General features: G+C 38.5%; 1 pseudogene; it reads right to left on the bottom strand.

The window, feature by feature from the left end:
* Positions 1-4,657: 4,657 nt before the first annotated feature.
* On the bottom strand, positions 4,658-5,869 carry LOC138143228 (nucleotidyltransferase MB21D2-like; annotated as a pseudogene).
* Between the last annotated feature and the right edge of the window lie 15,276 nt (positions 5,870-21,145).

The raw sequence follows: 21,145 nt of genomic DNA, 5'->3' as shown, positions 1-21,145 counted from the left end.
AAGTGATGGCCTCAGTAGCACAAACAATCCTGACACCTCACAAAAATGTTTCATTGTCAAATCTTGCTGCATGCTGTGGTCATCTTGATTTAGCATAAAGAGGAACTAGTTGAACTAATTGGCTTCCTAACAGTTCATAGCCTCAAGTTTGAAATGAATTCTAAGTAGTTTTACATGACCTGCTTTTTTTTTCCCCTAGGAAGAGGCTTCTATTTGAAAAGGTCTTGCTCATGTCATTTATAAAAAATCTTAACTGACAGTGAGAAGAGACATCAAAGTGAATAAAATTATGTCAGTCAGCTCTCTAAGTGGAACATTGTTCTCCTCTAAGAAGCAGAAGTGAAGGGATGGCAGAGAGAGCCCCTCTACTTCTCTGTGGAGGTGGCTAGAAAGGCCCTTTTTCCTCCACTCCTGCCTTCCATATAATACCATGTAAGCAAAAGCAGACTAAACTCTGCTTTCACGTTTAGTATAGTTAAGGGTAGATGTGGGAGGTACATTCATATGGAGGGATTGAAAATAGAAATAATCAAAGTTTTATATAAATATTTCTTCATCATATTTAACATTAGAATTTCTTACATGTTTACTGGTTTCTGCCAAAAAAAAACCCGTTTTCTGTTCCTTTTTGTTAAAAGTATATATTTGTTAGAAAGGATAATTCTCTTGGAAGTGGAGGGGAAGGAATACAGGGAGGAAATTAAGGTGACGTAAAAATGATATTTTAAAAATCTGTTTTTAAATTAGCAAGCATTTCCTCAACTCTACTCATGAGACCCAAATGCCCTTTGGTGAAAGCCTGCACATTATGCTTAAGCCATTTGACCCATCAGAAAGCTTTATGCAATTTATTCACTGAAGGCAAGGATTCCTGGCAAAGTAAGAGAGCTTTCTTACTATCTCATTTTTCCCATGGAGTGGAGGGTATGTTCAGGGAAGACTAGTATTTCCAATGTGAAGGCTACTGATCCGTTTCAGGTTTACTTTGCACTTTTGGTGTCCACCTGATCTACCTCTCACCTGTGGCTCCAAGCAGCTGTAGCATGGCCAATGGCCATACCCTGGTAAGCTCTTTTTTGAGGGTAACAAAAAGGTCTCAGACCCCTCAAATCCATGGCAATTTAGTGGGGTGTCTGCCCCAAGCATGTGAAGACTTCCTATGCTGGCATGGGTGGATGAGAACTATTTGTTCCAACAGCCATGAAGGCAGCTGACGGAAGTGTTGCAAAGCATTCAGGCTCGATTGGCCATCAAAGATTCCAAGGTCATCCACTGCAAATCAACCACCACTTTTGCCATGATTACTGGATCAGAGAAAACTAATTGACACATATATCTAATTTGATGGGTTTTTAAAAATTATTTTTAACTTTAAATTTTACCAACATGGAATCATTATGAAAAATGTTTCTCTTAATAAAAAAATTATAAAATTTTAATAAGTAATGATTTCTGTTTCTAATGATGTATATATGCCCTCCACTTATATAGATTTTAACTCTCATACATGTCAGCAAACTGTCTTTATAAGATACATCCTATCTGTCCTAAAAAAGTCCTATAAACTGTCCTAAAAAATCATTGAAGAATTGTAATTTTTTATGGATGAGCCTTTCCAAACTTACCTAAGCTTGTTTTCAGAACAGAGTTACAGTCCAAGGTTAGAATATATTCAAGGGTTTTATAACTGATTAGAACATACTAGAGGCTCTCATTCTCAGACGTTGCCTTGACAAAGTCAAAGTCACCTCCATGGGATAAGGCATTGGAAAAGGAAATTGCTAGAGGACCTGCTTAGCTAAGTTCAAAGGGACTCAGTACTAGAAGACAGACAATAAGTAATAATCGTCCCCCAACACTGAAAATTTCACCTACCCCCCATGTTTACTTTTGGGAAATCATTTACTAAGATTGAGTTTTTGACCTGAAATGGAAAGAGGTATCTTACTCCATGTGAAATTAGATATCCTAAAAGTAAAAATAATGTGCCATAATTTCCAATGTTGGATGCATGGCACCGTGGATAAACAGTTGTCTTCGGAATCTGTAAGGCTTGCTCTGTGGCAAAAAGTGATTCAAATCCTTCCCTGTTACATATATTGGTTTTTTGAATCCAGATAACTCCCTTAACTTTTCCATCCCTATAATGGCAAACAAAGTAGTAATCTGCTTAAATTAGTTATTCTATTGCCTTTGAACCTCACCTTTGATTGTATGAAGAGTCTTTCTTGGAAACAGTATGCATTGTGTTGCCCTTAATAGGCCTAAGGGAATCTGAAGATCTTCCCTGCCCTTAATAGGACTAACATAATCAAAAAGGACCCATGGTAGCAAAAGCTTACCAAAAGAGTAGAATAGGAAGGGTGGTACAGGAAGGAGCAGAACAGACAAAAGCTTGGGCAGAGTTGGGAGCAGACAGAAATGAGAGAGAATGCTTATGATTTTGGTCCTCTGATGATCTGTGTTACTTTCTGAGAACTGAGAAACAGAATGTTTGTGATGTTGGCACTCTGTAGCACTCTGTTGTTCTATGAGACAAAAGTCTTGTTTGTTATGTTAGACAGAAGGACCCTGTATGTTGTTCCTAGACAGAAGTCCTGAAAGAAGACTTTACTATTGATTCACATTTGATTTCTCAGAGAGAAGCCTTGTCTGTTGATTTGTGTTATTTTGTTAGACAGAAAGTCAATTCAGATGACAGTGCCAGTGATGTGTTGTTGTAGCTCTGTAAAGCTTAATGTGTGTAAATATTGTTGTAACCCTGTTGAGCTTTGTTTTCCTAAAACAGAAGCTGTGAAGAACTTGGAGTGGAGCTGTTCCTATGAGCTGCGATATGGAACAAGAGTGTAGAGCTGCCTATGTGTGAATCCAGGCAACAGCTAGGAAGGCTGCCTGCATGCGAATCACTGCAAGAGTTGGGTAAATCCAGGCAAGAGTTGACAGAAGTCAGCCTGTAGAAGAGGATTTTTTCTGGGATTTGGAATTCAGCCTTGAGTTAAGATGAAAGAGGGCATTACTTGGATACTCTCTACTGACTGATGACATTGTGATTTACTGTGACCTAGGGGTAGATGGTCTGCTACCCCTTAAGGATGATTGGTTTAAGGATGATTGAAAGCTATCCTGGAGTCAAGATGAAAAAAGACTCTACTTGGACACTCTGTATTGACTGAGGAGATTGTGAATTACTGTGACCTAGGGGTGGATGTTTAAGACTATGTGGCCAACTAAGTAATAGGTTGTTATGTTATATGTTGTGTATGCTGCACTTTATTTTCTAGAATGTTATTATTTAGTTTATTGCTGAATAAATAGAGAGTTCACTATACTTTCGGGTTAGATTCTTAAAGTTATTCACAGCAGCAGTCCTCAGGAGAGCTGCTCATGATTGGCTTTATAATCCCCTAGGCAATTCTCTAAAACTATAAATAGGAGGAGAGTTGCTTATTCATATTGATAGAAGTTTTCACTCTGAGAGTTACCTACAACAATGAAATAATAGGCCTGGATTCCTCCCCCCTCCCCCCGCCCCTCAAACAACAACAACCTTGGCCCTAAACTCACTAATAATGAGACACTTCTTTTTCCCACTAAATTATATTCTGGCCTTCATTTCAAGCACTTTTATTCTTAGAAAAATATAAATGACATTTGAACCAAGAGTTAGCCTGCTTTAAAGATATTTATAGGTTATTTTTTCCTCTGACAACTTATCACTTGCTCTATGCAAACGGGAACATCAGTAGAGATAGGAGATGAATTGACTTGCCAATGAATATATGCTACTAATGCAAGGAATAAAGGGACCCAATGTATACCTTTTATATCATTTTCTTTAGCAGAGATGGAATGGCATAGTTGAAGAGAAACACAGGGATTAAAAACAAGGCATTAGAATGGACAGGTTCAATCTTTTACATAGCTCAATGATTTGACATTTCGGGAGGAATACATTTCCTAAAAAATAAGCAATTGATTGTCCATAAATCTGTTTAATTCACATCTATTCTACCATTTTAAATGCATATTTGTGAAATGAAGCTTAAAACACTGAAGAAAAAATAATAATCCAGGTGGAAAATGAAGTGGAAAGAAGAGGCGAAAATAAGAACTCCTTCTGTGATGAAAATATAAAAGAGTAAAATTCCTTTCTGCCTACTTTCTGTTGAATTTTCCCTTGAAAGTATTCTTTATGTGTGTTTTGAAATCACAGGACCAAACATCACCCCACTAAACATAATTTAATACTTATTAACTTGCTTGGATGTGTAGCAATCTTCTATTTGCACCAATAAAGAGAAAGTCTCACACCAATGAACCTTTGGGGCAAGGATCACAGATGTTGCTGACTCTAGTCCTCCTTTAAAGAACCAGAATGAAACTGTGACCAGCACCCCAACACAGCATCAACATGACAGTTACAAAGGAGGAAGAGAAAAAAATAAAGTCTGAATGTGAGAGATTAATGTCCTATTGTAGAAACTGCACCACCCTGAAGATCCAGGAATCTCATTTTAAACAGATTCTGTTCTCAACAGATATAACTTATGCTGGATGCATAAAAAACAGAACACACTCACGCATGCACACACACACACACACACACACACACACAGAAATCTTAGGATCAAAACCAGAAAAAAGTCAGCCAAAAAGCTCAGAAAATTTTATCTTTCATTCTGAAATGAGACCTGGTGACATCACTGGAGTTCATAAAGAGGGAGATATATTTCCATGGGTTCTCAAGTCACTAGCTGCTATAGTTTTTGGCTAACCCATCATTAGACTGGTTGGGGTCAGACTGGACGGGGGGGGGGGATGCTGGTGGTGCTTCCTGACCACTGCAACTTGAGGGTCATGTGGTTGACTCCTTTGATGTGCTAGGTGGTAGTGTGCAGATGCTCAGCAGGGTCGGAGTACACTGAGGAGAGCTTCTGTATATGGTGCATAACTGTCTCCTCACACAGGTGCTCCAGTATGTGGCACTGAGGGATAGAGCAGTTGGGGCACATCTTGTTCACCAGGCAGTCCTGGAGGTCTTTGATGAGGCCCAGTAAAAAATGTACCACATAGTCTTCCTGGGTCAAGTAATTGGCAGGGAACCTGAGCCCAGAGCATGATGATCTACAGGTGATATGGGTTAATGACTTCGGGTTGGGAGAGGAGTTTGACGATGATGACCTTGAAAACCTCGTAGGCTTTCATGAGGCTACTGGAAATGCATTTCTTAAGCTGGACTTCACTCCTGGCAAAGGACAACCTCCACTCATTCTTTTTGTCTCAGCAGGAGCAAGCAGAGACTACATAAAATCCACCAATGGATTCTTCAGTGATCTTCCCATCCTAGAAGTGATTCTTAATGAGGAATCTCTGGGCCATTGCAGGCCAGCCTTTGAAAGATACCACTGGGACTGCTGCCACCCCAAGGATTGTCCCATCCTTGACTTTCTCCACTTTGGGCATGCCTTGCTTTGGGCTTCTTCTGTATCTCAGAGAGAATGATGCTGATGGAATCATAACACCAATCAGCTACTTTGGTAAGAGAGAATAAGTAATCTGTGAATCTATTGATGTAGTCCACAAGGGTACAGCAGTCTTTCTACTTGCTGACTGTGCCTTCATTAAAGAGTTGAAGTCTGGGCCAAGAGCAGCACAGAGCCAAGTAGCACACGCTCAGTGTCACAGGTTGATGTGGTCATGCAGCTTAAGGGCTGACACCAGCAGAGTTAAGTTCATGTCATATATGGAGCATATATATTCAGCTGTTCTGAAGCTGCCCTTAGCATATATATATATATATATTCAGCTCACCCAGGTTGTTGGCACCTTCCCAGACACCTCCAGAGAGGAACAACTTCTCATTGGCCATTGCAGTTACTGGACCAGTTTCTGCACCATTCCTAGCATGGATAAGAGGAAACCCTTGGCTATGGGAATCTCAAGGTCTCCTGACTGTTGTACTCCCACTGGTCATATTTGGTGAATTGCTGGATAAGTTTGTAAAGCAGTTTGATGTGGAACCAGATTAGAAATCCATCTCCAGGAAAGTGGGCTTATGGTTACCCAACCCTGAAGCCTGTCGTGCTGGGCATAGGAACTTCCATCTTCATGCAAAAGGCCTGGAATCTCAGCGTAAGGTGCTCCAATGTCTCTAGCCCAACCACGCCTGGACCCTAGTTCTGGCCTTTGGCAACTCCCTGGTACAGGCAGCCATGGGGAGGGCAACAGCAGCACAGGCTCAGTCTCAGCTTTCTTTCTGTACACTCCAGATTGTGTGTACATACCCAAGCCAAGCTCCTGGGAATATGGGGGTGGGTAGGCTTAGTTGTCTATACAACCCATTATAACAAAACACTAACTCTGTATATACCTTTCCTAACAGAGTAACCATGAAATAATCCATAAAATGCAGTACAAAATATAATATTGATAAATTGGAAAATATTTTTCCTCATCAGTAATTCCCTAGGACTTTGTGATCTTTGTCCTAATATATGAATTAAAAAAAGCATTAATATCAGACAATATTCACTTTTTGTAAGACATGAAATATCATATATAGCATAACTATAGCAAATATAATCTTTTTTTGGAATTCTTTTTTAAATTAAAGTTTATGTTTATTTTTAGTTTACATCATTCATTTCCACAAGATTTTGAGTTACAAATTTTCTCCTCATTTTCCCCCTACCCACCACCCAAAGTGATCCCACTGAATATCACCTCCCCAATCTGGTCTCTCCCAAATCTTCCCCATTCCCCCTCCAACTTTTCCAGTAGGGCATGGTGGATCTCTATGCCCCAGTGCCTGTATATCTCATCTCCTAGTTACATGTAAAATAATAATAATGATGATAATACACACACACACACACACACACACACACACACACACACACATATATATATATATATATATATATATATATATACACATATACATATATAAACATTTCATTTGAAACCTCTGAATTCCAGATTCTTTCCCTTCCTCCCTCATCACCCATACTCACTGGGAAGATAAGCAATTCAACAGAGGTTTTACATGTGTAGCTATGCAAAAGATTTCCATAGTGGATATATTGGGAAAGACTGACTACATTTCCCTCCATCCTATCACACCCACAACTTGTTCTATTCTCTATTTGATCCTGTCCCTTTTCAAAAGTGGGTGCTTCCAACTTCCCTCCCCCCCAGCCTTCTTTCCCTTCCATCACCCCCCCTCCCATCCCCTTCCCCCCTACTCTCCTATAGGGTGAGACACACTATTCAGTGTGAATACCAAATTCAATGAGAACAAGGTTGACTAATTCCCTTTTGCCTTCCTGTTCTTACCCTCCATTGTAGCAGTTTAACCTTATTTCTTCTACATGACATAATTTACCCCATTCTGTCTCTCCCCATCTCCTCTCATTATATTCCTCTCTCACTTCTTAATTTCACCTTTTAAGTATCACCCCTTCCTATTAAATTGATTCTATGCCCTCTGTCTATGTATTCCTGTACACATACATACACATATTCACATATGTATTCATATGCCAATTTACACTCCTATATAGACATATATATGTATGTATACATAAATACATACACACACATTTCTATTCCCTTCAACTATTGTCATACTGATAAAAGTTTCATAAGTTACAATTGTCATATTTCCATGTAGGAATGGATATAGTTCAACTTTCATAAGTTGGTTATGATTTCTGTTTCCTGTTTACCCTCTCATGCTTTTCTTGTTTCTTGTATGTGAATGTAACATTTTCCATTCAACTCTGTTTTTTTCAGCATGAATGCTTGAAAGTCTGCTATTCCATTGAATGATCATATTTTCCCCAGAAACATCATACTCAGTTTTGCTAGGTAAGTGATAATTGGTTTTAATCCCAGCTCCTTTGACCTCTGCAATATCATATTCCAAGCCCTTTCATCCATCAGTGCAGAAGCTACCAGAACTTGTGTTATCCTGATTGTGTTTACACAATATTCAAATTGTTTCTTCTTGGCTGCTTGTAATATTTTCTCCTTGATCTGGGAACTCCAGGAACCTGGCTATAATATACCTAGGAGTTTTCTTTTTGTGATATTTTTCATGAGGTGATCGGTGGATTCTTTCAACCTCTATTTTACCCTCTGGTTGTAAAACATCAGGGCAATTTTCCCTGAGAATTTCTTGAAGGATGATTTCTATGTTCTTACTTTGATCATGGCTTTCAGGTAGTCCAATAATTTTTAAATTATCTCTCCTAGGTCTATTTTCCAGGTAAGTGGTTTTCCCAGTGAGATATTTCACATTGCCTTCTATTTTTTCATTTGTTTGAATCTCTTAAATAGTATTTTGACTTCTCATAAAGTCACTAGCTTCCATTTGCTCCAACCTAATTCTGAAGGAATGATTCTCTTCAGTGAGCTTTTGAGATTCTTTTTCCATCTGGCAAATATAGCTTTTTAAGGCATTCTTCTCCTTACTGGATTTTTGAGCCTCTTTTGCCATTTGAGTCAGTCTATTTTTTAATGTGTTATTTTCTTCAGTGAGGTTGTTGACTATCATTTCATAATTTTCATGCCTCATTCTCATTTCTATTCCCAATTTTTCCTCCATTTCTCTTATTTGGTTTTAAAAATCCTTCTTAAGCTCCTCTATGGCCTGTAACCAACTCATATTTTTCTTGGAAGTTTTGGTGCAGCAGTTCTGACTTAACTGTCTTCCTCCTATTCTATGCTTTGATCTTTTTGTACCCAAAATAGCAGTGTAGAGTCAGATTGCTGTGCTTTCTTTGCTTCCTTTGCTTGCTAATGTTGCCACTCAATTACTTGACTTTTGAGGTTTTTGCTACAGTACAACTCTACCAGAAAGGGAAGCTTTGTCCCAAAGAGCTGGCATTTCCTCAGCTCTTGGTGCTATTATTTAGTTGCCCTCTTTGAAGACTCCACATGCTCTGGCATATTGGTCATGCACCTCAGGACCTGTACCCTAGACCACAATCCAAATCCAAGCCAGTCAAATTAAGAGCTCAGACTGGTTGCTTGGTCCCCCTACAATATGCAGGCCAGGAGCTCTGAAGTAGTCATGTGGCGGTGGCTGCACAACCACCATGCCTCAGTTGCTTCTCCCTATAGGGGGTCAAGGCCTGACCTCACTCTCAGATTCCTGGTCCCCCAAATCCACACTGCACTGACCTCTCACTTTGTCCTTATGAACTATGGGCTGATAATTTCGGAAACCACCACAGCTGCTGGTGATTTGAAGTCCCTTCAACTGGTGGCTAGTTGTGGCCGCCCAGAGGCTAAAACTTTGGGCTCTTGAGGGGCTGGGCTTAGCTGCCATAGTGCTGAGCTGGCCACTTCCTGCCAGCCTGCCAGGCTGTGTTCAGTGGGACGTTAGCTTCTCTGTGTCATTTTGTGGGTTCTATAGCTATAAAGATTTTAGAGTCATTTTTTACATGAATTGGAGGTGGAAGGAGGAGCCGCATCGAAGTACTGTTTCTACTCTGCCATCTTGGCTCTGCCCCAAATAAAATTCTTAAAACTAAAACATTTTTTAATACTTTGCACTGTGTCTCATGGTGGTATGAGGGCTTTATACTGTATCCTATTCTACTGTAAATCTCTTTACCTTGTTTGCCCTCTAAAAGCCAAAGCAGAGTTTTCTTGGACCTTTAATCACTGTTGCTGGAAGATGTTGAGACTTGCAAGGTATCAACATCACTTCTGATATTCTATCCTTTATAGCTGGTAGATGGTTCTGGAGATCATAGGCAAACTAGCTTGAAATAATCCATCAGTAAAGTCTATTTCAGGCCTGATTGACAACCTTGAAGCTCTTGGAGTATGGGAGCATTACAAGGGTGAGTTGATGTAAACAATTGTGAGGCTTTGATCAATGAAGTGATCAACAGCTTTGATGTCTCTAGTCATTTGGTGGATTATGTCAAGCCACCTTTCAAGTTTTGAAAGTGTGAGTGGCTACTCAAGGGGCAAATCAAGATGGCGGAGTAGAAGCAGGACCTCCAAGCAACTCTGGCTTGCACCTTCCCCAATCAATGTAAAAAGAGGACTCTGAACAAATTTTGGAGCTGTAGAACTCACAAAATGAAACAGAGAAGCTAACCTCCCACGGAGGACAGCTCTGCAGGAATCAGCCAGCACAGCACACTGCGAGCCAAGCGCAGCCCTGGGTGAGCCAGAGGTTTTAGCACCAGGGCCCCAGGGCAGGTCTGACCAGCCGCCAGCCAAAGGGACTCCGGATTAGCAGCAGCTGTGGCTGTTTCCAGATTTAGCAACACATAGATATGAAGGACAAAGTGATAGGTCAGTGCAATCTGGATTTTGGGACCCAGTAAGTGGGAGTGCCTCAGCTTTTTCCCCCAGAGCAAGAAGCCACTGAGACATTGGCACAGCCAGCCAGTGCCATGTGGCAGCTTCTACTGCTGGCCTGAAGACTTTAGGGGAACCAAGTGACAAGTCTGAGGAGTAATTGCTCAAGCTTTAACCTGCTTGGATGAGGATTGCAGGCTAGAGCAGAGGTCCTAGGGTGTGTGACCAGTTTGCCAGAGCATGTTGAGACCTCAGAGAGGGCACCCATCTAATACTTCTGGCAGCTGAGCAAACCTCAGTATTTGGAACAAAAGCTCCCCTGTCTGGTGGCAGAGTCATACTGTGGCAAAAAGCCCAGGGGTCAAGTGACTGAGGGGTGACATGACCAGGCAAAGGAAACAAAGCAGACAGAAGATTTTAACATTAGACTCCTATTTTGGGGACAAAAAGGAGCAAAGCATGGAACAGGAGGAAGACAGTGAAGTCAGAACTCCTGCACCAAAAGCTTCAAAGGAAAATACGAGCTGGTGACAGGCCATAGAGGGCCTTAAGAAGCAGATAAGAGAAGTGGAGGAAAAATTGGAAAGAGAAATGAGAATGATGTAAGAAAATTATGAAATGAGAGTCAAGAGCCTGAGTAAGGACAATTACAGCTTAAAAATAGACTAACTCAAATGGCAAAAGAGGCTCAAAAAGGCAATGAGGATGCCTTAAAAAGCCGAATTTGCCAGAGGGAAAAAGAATCTCAAAAGCTCAAGGAGGAGAATCATTGCTTCAGAATTAGATTGGAGCAAAAGGAAGCTAATGACTTTATGAGAAATCAAGATGCTGTTAAACAGATCCAAACAAATGAAAGAATAGAAGGCAATGAAAATATCTCATTGGAAAAACCACTGACCTGGAAAATAGTTGCAAGAAAGATAATTTAAAAATTATTGGACTACCTGAAAGCCATGATCAAAGTAAGAACCTAGAAATCATCCTCCAGGAAATTGTCAAAGAAAACTGCCCTGATGTTTTAGAATGAGGGCAAAATAGAGGTTGAAAGAATCCACTGATCACCTCCTGAAAAAGATCCCTAAAAGAAAACTCCTAGGAATATTATACCCAGGTTCTGGAATTCCAAGATTAAGGAGAGAATATTACATGCAACCAGGAATAAATAATTTGAATATTGTGGAAACACAATCAGGATAACCCAGGATATGGCATCTTCTACACTGAGGGATCTAAGGGCTTGGAATATGATATTCTGGAGGTCAAAGGAGCTGGAATTAAAACCAATAATCACCTACCCAGCAAAACTGAGTATCATGTTTCAGGGGAAAATATGGTCATTCAGTGGAATAGAGGACTTTCAAGAATTCTTGCTGAAAAAACCAGAGTTGAATAGAAAATGTGACATTCATATACAAGAAACAAGAGAAGCATGAGAAGGTAAACAGGGAAAAGAAATCATAAGGAACTTATCCAAGTTAAACTATTAACATTCCTACATGGAAAAACAATAATTATAACTTATGAAACTTTTCTCGTTATGAAAATTGTTGTAGGGAATAGAAATATATATATATATATATATCTACATATGAGGATATATGGGCATATGAATACATATGTGAATGTGTGTATATGTTTACAGTTATACATAGAGCACACAGGACCAATTTAACAGGAAGGGATGATACTTCAAAGGTGAAATTAAGAGGTGAAATAGGAATATAATAAGAGGAGATGGAGAGAGACAGAATGGGGTAAGCTATCTCATATAGAAGAGGCAAGGGAAAATGGTTACAATGGAGGGGAAGAATAGGAAAGCAAAAAGGAATGGGTTAACATTATTCCCATTGAATTTGGCTTGAGGAGGGAACTCTATACACACTAAATAGGGTATCTCACCCCATAGGAGAGTAGGGGCTAAGGGAATGAGGGGGGATGATGGAATGGAGGACCGGCTGGAGGGGAGGGAAGTTTGAAGCACCCACTTTTGAAAAGGGACAGGATCAAAGTAGAGAATAGAATGAGTGGGAGGTGGGATAGGAGGGAGGGAAATATAGTCAATCTTTTACAATATATATATATATATATGTGTGTGTGTGTGTGTGTGTGTGTGTATGTATATATATATATATGCTATGTTATTGTTTTGCATTAGCCACACATGTACAACGTATATTGAACTGCTTGTGTTCCCAGTAAGGGTGGGTGACAAGGGAGGAAGGGAATGAATCTGGATTTCAAAGATTTAAAATCAAATGTTTAAATAAATATATATACATATATGTGTATGTATGTATATATGTGTTTGTATGTATACATGTATGTATATATATATATATACTATTATTAATACTCTTTTACATGTAATTGGGAAATAAGATATACAGGCACTGGGGCATAGAGATCCACCATGCCCTACTGGAAAAGTAGAAAGTGTATGGGAGAATATATCGGAGACAGCAGATTGGAGGAGGGGATATTCTGTGGGTCTGCTATTTTGGGACAGTGGGTAAGGGAAAAACGGGGAGAAAATTTGATTGATGTAAATAAGAAGTTAATAAACTATTTGAAAAATGAAAAAAAAAGTGTGAATGGCACAATTCTAGGAGCTTTTTCATCATCATTATATTCATTGTCCTTAAGAACTTCCTGATTTACCATGTCTAACTTCCTATTCATCAGCCTGAGTTTGTTCTTACAAGGAGTCTGCAATATCTTTCTCTCACATATCCTTGAACACTTTGCCTCCAATGGTATAATCTAGACATGATTTTTTTTGACATTCTCTTCTCTGAACACCTTTAAATTCTTCAAAATTCCAAATACAAGTAGGACATTCATTTTCCCCAGAAGTCATTCAGAGCAGCCTATCAAACATTTCCCCAGGCTACATTAATGTTGTTGATGACTTGAAACACAATAACATTTTTCCAGAAATCCATCATGGTGGTTTTTGGTTTTAGTTACAAGCAGTCATAGATGTGATGGTAGATTTCCCTGATGTAATGGGACTTGAAGCCTTCCATGATCACCTGATTCACAGACTGGATCAAAGATGTGTTTTTGGATGTCATGAAACAACTTCTACATTTTATGTACATTTTCTAGCTATTCATGAATACAAAATGGCACCTAGCCAAATATATATATATATATATATATATATATAATTATATATATATATATATATTTTTTTTTTTTTTTTCTTAAATGCAGGGTTCTTTCCCTGCAGATATAGTTCTATGTCTGGAATGGAGTAGTTATTATACTAGTCCCAGAAAATCTCTGAATATTATCCACCCTTTTCTATTTCAGAGCCAATGCATTGGCATTCTTGCCTTTTTCTTTGTTTCAAAACACTGGGATTTGGAGCTCACTAGATTGTCAGTGGCTTATACTTGAAGATGTCACTGGCATTGATACATAATAGTAGAGTCCAATAATTCTTAAAAGTTTTGAACTCAGGGGCTTTGGCAATGACATCTGTTATGTATGTGCACTTTCCTACCTGTTTCATAAACAGATTGGTCTCAGTAGCACTAAATACTTGTTTAGGTAATCTTTTTTCTCAATCAGTGATTTCAACTTATTCTGAAATGTGACATCAATCACAGCATCAGCAGAACCAGCTTCAGCAGCACAGGAAAGTTTCATATTTTTAATACTACACCTTAAAGTAAAATAACTTAAACCCATCCTTGGTTTGCTACAAAAGGCTTCACATTTTCTTGACCCTTTGTTACATGCTTATAAATCTGTTGGGCCTTTAAATGGATGGTTGTTATACTGAACATACTGTTTTATTCTTCTGCCATCTCATTTACCCACAAATCCAGATGCTTTTCCATTTTTTGCAATTCCATCATTATGCACTTAAGAGGTTACTTTAGCACTTTCTGGAGTGTATTCATGAATACTTTTATGAATACTATCCTCCTTTAAGAAGACATAATGAACAGTTGATTCATTAACACCAAACTTGCAGCTGACAGAAGTTGCAGACATTCTGGAAAGAAGTTCATATAACACCTTTATTTTTTCACTAAGTCACATCACTGACTTTGTGTACTTGGGCTTAGAGCCCAAAGAATCTGTATTACACTTTGGTGGCATAATTTTAACACAGAACAAGTTTTAAATGTAAAAAATGAAAATATCCAACAAATGAATGGGGGAGCTCTTTAGAATGGAAGAGTGAATAAAACATGCCTCTCATTTTTGTTGTCGTTTTTCTTCTTTTTTCTCTACTGTGCATAGCTGCAAATGTTTCTTGCCAATACGAACATGACAATGAAGTTACTAATAAATTCAGGCAAACATTTGAAGTCATAAATGAAGGCTAATGTTGAGAATTGACTGTACTTAAAAGTCATAGCAAGAAGAGTACTTAAAAGTTATGGTCAAGAAAACTTGCAATTCTGAAACAGCAGGTCCTCTAATTCCTTTATTCCTTTGGAGAGTCTTCATAAAGTTCACTGCAGGGTGAAGGCATGAGTATTATGACAAGTCTAACCACTGATAGGTGACTCACTAAAGAGCATGGCATCTCATCTGGACATGTGGGTTAGCTGTGCTTGCTCCTGGCAGGGCATTTTATCGACTTCTGAATGGGTAGATAAACTTAGCAGAAGGGAAGGCAAATCACTCAGATGCAAGGAAGGCCCCTCAGAGGGCATGGTATCTATACTGGAGGAATTGAACTGCTCACGTATAGGGGCTTGCTATTCAGTGGACAATGACAGTCTCCACCAGGGCCAGGCTAAGTACTACCTTGGTCTTTCAATTGGAATGGGACCATACTCTTTCAGTAGTGGAAGAGACCATAGCCTAAGGCTGATAAAAACCTCTCCAGTTTATACCTCAGGGCTTCAGGCCTTAGGTTTTTCAACTTAGAGGAAGAAGATGGCAAAGGGAAATCTACTCAGTGACATATTATGCTAGTTGAGGAAAGGGTTCCCTTAGTGGAGGACTTTTCTCTATGGTGGGCCATATATAATTATAGTGACCATTATAGTGATCATCTAGCAAAATTTCCCTTATTCCCTTTGAGTCATATGCAAAATGAATGCTTGTGAACATAGGTATTTTAGCATTATTTTTCCCTGGGGCAGGTTCTATGTCCAGGGTAGCCTTTTCATATGTACTTGAGTTTTTCAAATACTTAAAATTCCTTTGCAGGGGAATACCTAGTATATAGAAGGCATGTGTTTACCACTTTTTCCTCCTTCACCCACACCTCACATGATGAAGTGGCCCAGATCTTTACTATGGCTAAACTCTCTAACTGCTCAAGAAATCCCATTACATCCTGTCACTTCCAACAGATTGCACTGTTTGCCTTTCCCACTCTACCACTTATTTTCAATCTCTTCCTTTCTACTGGCTCATTTCCTATTGGCTACAAACATGTATATCTTTTCCCCATCCTGAAAAACCCTTTTTTGATCCTTCCATCCATGCTAATTATCATCCTATATCTCTTCTGCCGTTTGTAGCTAATCTTCAAAAAGACCATCCACAATAGTTGCCTCTACTTTTTCTCCTTTTGCTGTCTTCTTAACCCCTTACAAACCATTTTGTAACCTTATTGTTCCACTCAGATTACTCTGTCAATAGTTATCAGTGATCCCTTAGTTAACAAATTCAATAACTAAATCCTCATACTCATTGATTTCTTTGCAGCTGATGACACTACTAATCACTCTTTTTCTTGATCCTGTCTTCTCTCTAGGTTTTGGGGAAAGTACTCTTTCTCTCAGTTCTCCTCCTTTTCATTTGATCACTTCTGCCTCCTTTGCTGGATCCTCTTCCAGATCATATCCTGTAACCAAAGGTGTCCCTCAGGGTTCTGTCCTGACCTCTCTTCTCATTTCCCTCTACACTATTTCATGTGGTGATCTCATCAATTCCCATTGATTTAATTACCATTTCTACTTTACTGATTCTCAGACTGTGCCATCTTATCTCAGACTCTGTGCTGACCTCCAATTTCACATCTCTAATTACCTTTAAGATATCTCAAACTGGATGTTCATTAGACTTCTTACATGCAGTATGTAAAAAAATAGACCTCATCTTTCCCCCTAAAACTCCCCTCATAACACATACACACTGCTTTCCTATCGCTACAGAGGGCAACAACATGCCATCATTTTACTAGTCCCTAAGGCTTAAATCCTACCAGTCATCCTGAACTCTTGTCTCCCCCCACCCATCATATCCAATCTGTTAAAGTTCCTTTTTATAACATCTCACTAATATACCATTTTCTCTCCTCTGACACTGCCACACATCTAGTACAGGCCTTCTTCACCTCAAAGCTGGTGGATCTTCCTGCCTCAAGTCTCTCCCCACTCTAATCCATCCCCCATTCAGCCATCCTGTACACCACATAAGGACAGAGACTGGACCTTTGACTTCATGTCTATGGGGAAATCCTAGGTGAGGAAATTCTACCAATGTACCTTCTTTGCTTCCTTGTTGCCTAGAGTACTGAGATAGGAAGTGTCACAAAATTCAGAAAAAATTCCAGGGTCACCAAGTTAGTATGTGCTTGAGGCAGGGCTTTAATTTCAGTCTCACTGGTTCCATGGTCAGTTCTCTCTATAATGTCAGGCTGCCTATGACAGCACACACAATGCTTTTAACATAAGTTAATTGAGTTTTGTACTCTTCTCAAAAGTTTCTGAAAATTTACTAGTATTTAGGCCAAGATGCACAGACATCTAACAACCTAATTGTCTTAGGCCACCCTGAACCATGATCTTTCATTGCTTCAGCTTCTATATGAAGCATTTTAAAATCTAAACCAGAGAATATGTGTATATATTCTCTATGTAAAGATATATACATAACTATATATTGAGATATAATCTCTGCCTGTGTCAGTGTTTTTCGATAATTTTTCGTTGTGCACTTCGTCAGAATTATTTCTCTTTGTAGCTACAAATTTTCATTCTTGAAAGATTCCTATTCCTCCTGGGCTGGTTTACATATAGAATTTGAGTCTAGGTGATAAACCCTATACTCTCTTTGAAGTCTTTGAAACTGGTTCTCCTAGGGTTCATAGGGATAGGAAAAGAGGTTTGGACTAGTCCTGCTATTTCATTAATACAGGGAAAAAAGCTCAGGCACAGACATTTATGAAATCACTACTATGTGCCAGGCACTGTGTTAAATGCTTTACAAATACTGGGATATCTCACTGTTGTGAATATGAACCTAAGTCTTCCTGGTTCCAAAGCTGGTCTTCAAGACATTATATATTCTTGGTACTTTTATGTTGTGAGGACAAAAGAAAACCAAGTTGGATAGTAATTAAATGATTTGCCTACATTTACAGAGCCTAGTCAATTTCCAAGTCTGGATTTGAAACCAAGGCTTCTAGAACCTACATCTACTGTTCCATCAATGATGCTACCTAATACTGAATGAGAAAATTACCTTTACCAGTACAGGTTAGCACTTTTTTTGCAGCTTTGTTTTTAAGAGTAGTCTATTATTCTAAAAGATTAAGTCAGCTGATTATGGTCACACACATCTCATACCTACCAGAAATGAAATTTGAACCTAGGTCTTCCTGGTTCCAAAGCTGGTCTTCAAGACATTATATATTCTTGCTACTTTTATGTCTGCTTCATCCTTAAAAAACAAAAATCTCCAAAATGTTCGCTTTATCTTACTCATCCCTTTCAGCTTTCTACATCTCTTCATTTTGTAGCTAACCTCTTAGAAAATGCTATCTATCCCTGATGTCTTTGCCTCTTTTCCTCTCCTTCACTTCATGCATCTCTGCAGTGAGATCTCTACCCTCACCATTCAATGGAAACTCCCCTCTGCAAACTTACTAGTAATCTCTTAGTTACCAAATCCAATGGACTTTTCTCAGTCCTCACCCTTCTCGAACACTCATAGTTAAGGACATGACTTGACTTCAGCCTTTGGCACTATTCATCAACTTCTCCTTAATATTCTCTTCTTAGTTTGCATGGCTCTGCTCTCTCTTGCTCCTCCCCCATGCGTCTGACCATTGCTATGCAGTCTCTTTAGCTGAATCTTCATCCTGGTCATGACCGTTAAACTAGGTACGTTACCCAAGGGTTTGTCCTGAACCCTGTTCTCTTCTTCCTTCACTTAATGATCTCATCAGTTTCCATGGTTTCAATTATCATCTCTATGCAGATAAATATCAGACTTATTTGTTCACCTCTACTCTCTCTTCTGACCTTCAGTTTTGCATTTTCAACTGCTTAGCAGACATTTCAAGCTAGATGTATCACGAACATTGTCAGCTCTACATGTCCACAACTCAACTCATTATCCTTCCCCCCAAACCTTCCACTTTTCCTGAATTCACAATTAATGTGGATGGCATCACCATGATTTATGACATTTGGACTCACAACCTAAGTGTCATCCTGAGTTCCTCATATCTTACCATCAATATCCAAACAGGTGTTAAACCTTGTCATTTATATCTTTACATTTCTTGTATACTCACTCTGCCTTTGCACTAAAATTACTACCATCCTGGTCCATTTCTCAGATCTACTTCCCCCCGCTCATACCTGGGAGAAGGGACCTGGTTGGATCATGACAAAAGCATTAATTATTTTTAAAAATGTTATATGATAAATAATTCATAAATTATGTATAATATATATCATATATTGTATATAAAATAATTAATATTAATAAATAACTAAATAACTCAAGTATCTGTGTGATAGAAAGAAATGAAAAAGCATAATGCTGTAAAATAAGGAATGGATATATGGAAACAAAGTTGTAAGACTCAAAATAGGAGTGCATTTACCCAATTTCCTCAGAAAAGTCTACTTTCATCAGAGTTAACCCTAATCATGGAAGCTGATTCATATCTTAACACCCACATCTCTTAAATATGAATAAAATAATCTCCTCTGCCTTGGGTATCCTTTTTGAATGTTATCAATTTTTGAAAGTGTGAAATTAATGAATTGGCAAGATTTTTCCCATTCTGTAATTAACTTGCTTATGTTTCATAGGGTATGGGGCTATACATAGTTCTTAAAAATTTATTTCTTGTTAAGCCAAGAAAGTAATTTCACCCTATTTCCCATTTGCCTCCTTCAGGCTTATTGTTTTTCAGTTATACTTGGGAAATAATTAAACTCACTTTGATCAGGACATGAGCAAGTAGCAATACCTCATATGTGTATCAGGGTATTTCACAAGGCTACCATGAAAAAAGCATGATTATATAAATTTATTTCAGTCACAAAACAATAGAAGAATTTTCTACTGTGACTTTTATGCAACTTGCCCCCATCTTATCTTTGACTGGAAAACAGCAAAAGACATTGTTTCCTGAAATAAGATTCTCCTGGAAATAAATTATGCTGTAGTGGGGACTAAAACTTAATTGACTAGCACTACCCAAAAAGTTTCCATGAAATGCTAGAAACTACACAAGACTAGAAGCAACAGTTCAAATAGTATATACAATATTTATGTAAATGACTGTGTGTGGTCACTAAAGTTTTGACCACATCAGTTTTCTCCTTAGATTGGCACAATGGATCCACAAGATTTAGCAGCTTCTACATTAAAGGACCAGAAGGCTTAAAAGACAAGAGAACAGGGTGCTGATGGAGGGTAGAATGGGGCAGACAGTGGCAAGAAGCAAAACACTTCTGAGGACAGACAGGTTAAAAGGAGAGACAGACACAGGGACAGACACAAACACAAGGAAAATGGAATGAAGGAAATACACAGTTGGCAAGCATAACAATTAATGTGAATGGGATGAACTCACCCATAAAATAGAGGCAGAGAGAGTAGATTAAAAACTAGAATCCTACAATATGTTTTTTACAAGAAACACGCTTGAAACAGAGAGACACAGAGTAAACTTATGATGATCAATTGTGAATGCCTTATGTATTTTTAGCAATACAATGAACCAAGATAATTCTGAAGTACTTATGCTATCCATTTCTAGAGAAAGAACTGATGGAATATGAATGCATATTGAAGCATATTTTTTAAAAAAATTAATTTTTTGGTCACTGTTTTCTTTCACAACATGACTAATATAGAAATACATTTTGCATAACTGCATATATATGTGTGTAGAGGTGTGTGCATATGTATAGATGGGTGTGTAGAGGTGTGCATGTATACACACATGTACACATAATGCATATACACATATATACACACATGTATACACATACCCATATATAAACATACATATTGCTTACCTTCTCAATTTAGGGGGAAGGGAGAGAAGAAAGAAGATAATTTGGAATGCAAAATAAAAAAGCCAAATGCTAAAAATTATATATGTAATGGAAATACACACATTACAGTTATATATTTATATGTGTATATATGTATACACACATATATGTATGTACTAGAATAATGCCTGAGAATGATCCTAAAAGTAAACCTTTTTAGCCATAGGGTGTTACCTTGTTTCAATTTCAATTTTAACCCTTACCAAGCTTTAAAAATTTGTTGCTGTGTTTTTTTTTTTTAACATGTTCCCAGGAGAAACTTTTCCCAGCAGTGTTTCATAAAGCATTGTCCAGAGAAGGACGTCTCTGCTAATGAAGGACTAAAAGTATGTCATGGGAGGAGCAAGGAGATCTGAACCTTTCCATCACTACTTCTGTTGGTAGATTGGCTGGTGATCTCTTCTTCAGCAGTTTCCCCATGGTGTTTAGATTCAGAGGAGTCTAATAAGTTTTAAGTGCTTCATGTTTAAGTATTTGTCTATGTCCTCCTATGAATTCTTAACACCTGAGAGCTGATGATGTTCGTGAGACATCTAGCT

The sequence above is a fragment of the Petaurus breviceps genome, unplaced genomic scaffold (genome assembly GCF_028583685.1).
Source record: "Petaurus breviceps papuanus isolate PSGF00001 unplaced genomic scaffold, PetGlider_PUasm1.0 90633, whole genome shotgun sequence".
NCBI classification, from domain to species: domain Eukaryota; kingdom Metazoa; phylum Chordata; class Mammalia; order Diprotodontia; family Petauridae; genus Petaurus; species Petaurus breviceps.
The sequence above is the reverse complement of the archived record's forward strand: the minus strand, read 5'-3'. Positions and strand labels throughout refer to the sequence as shown.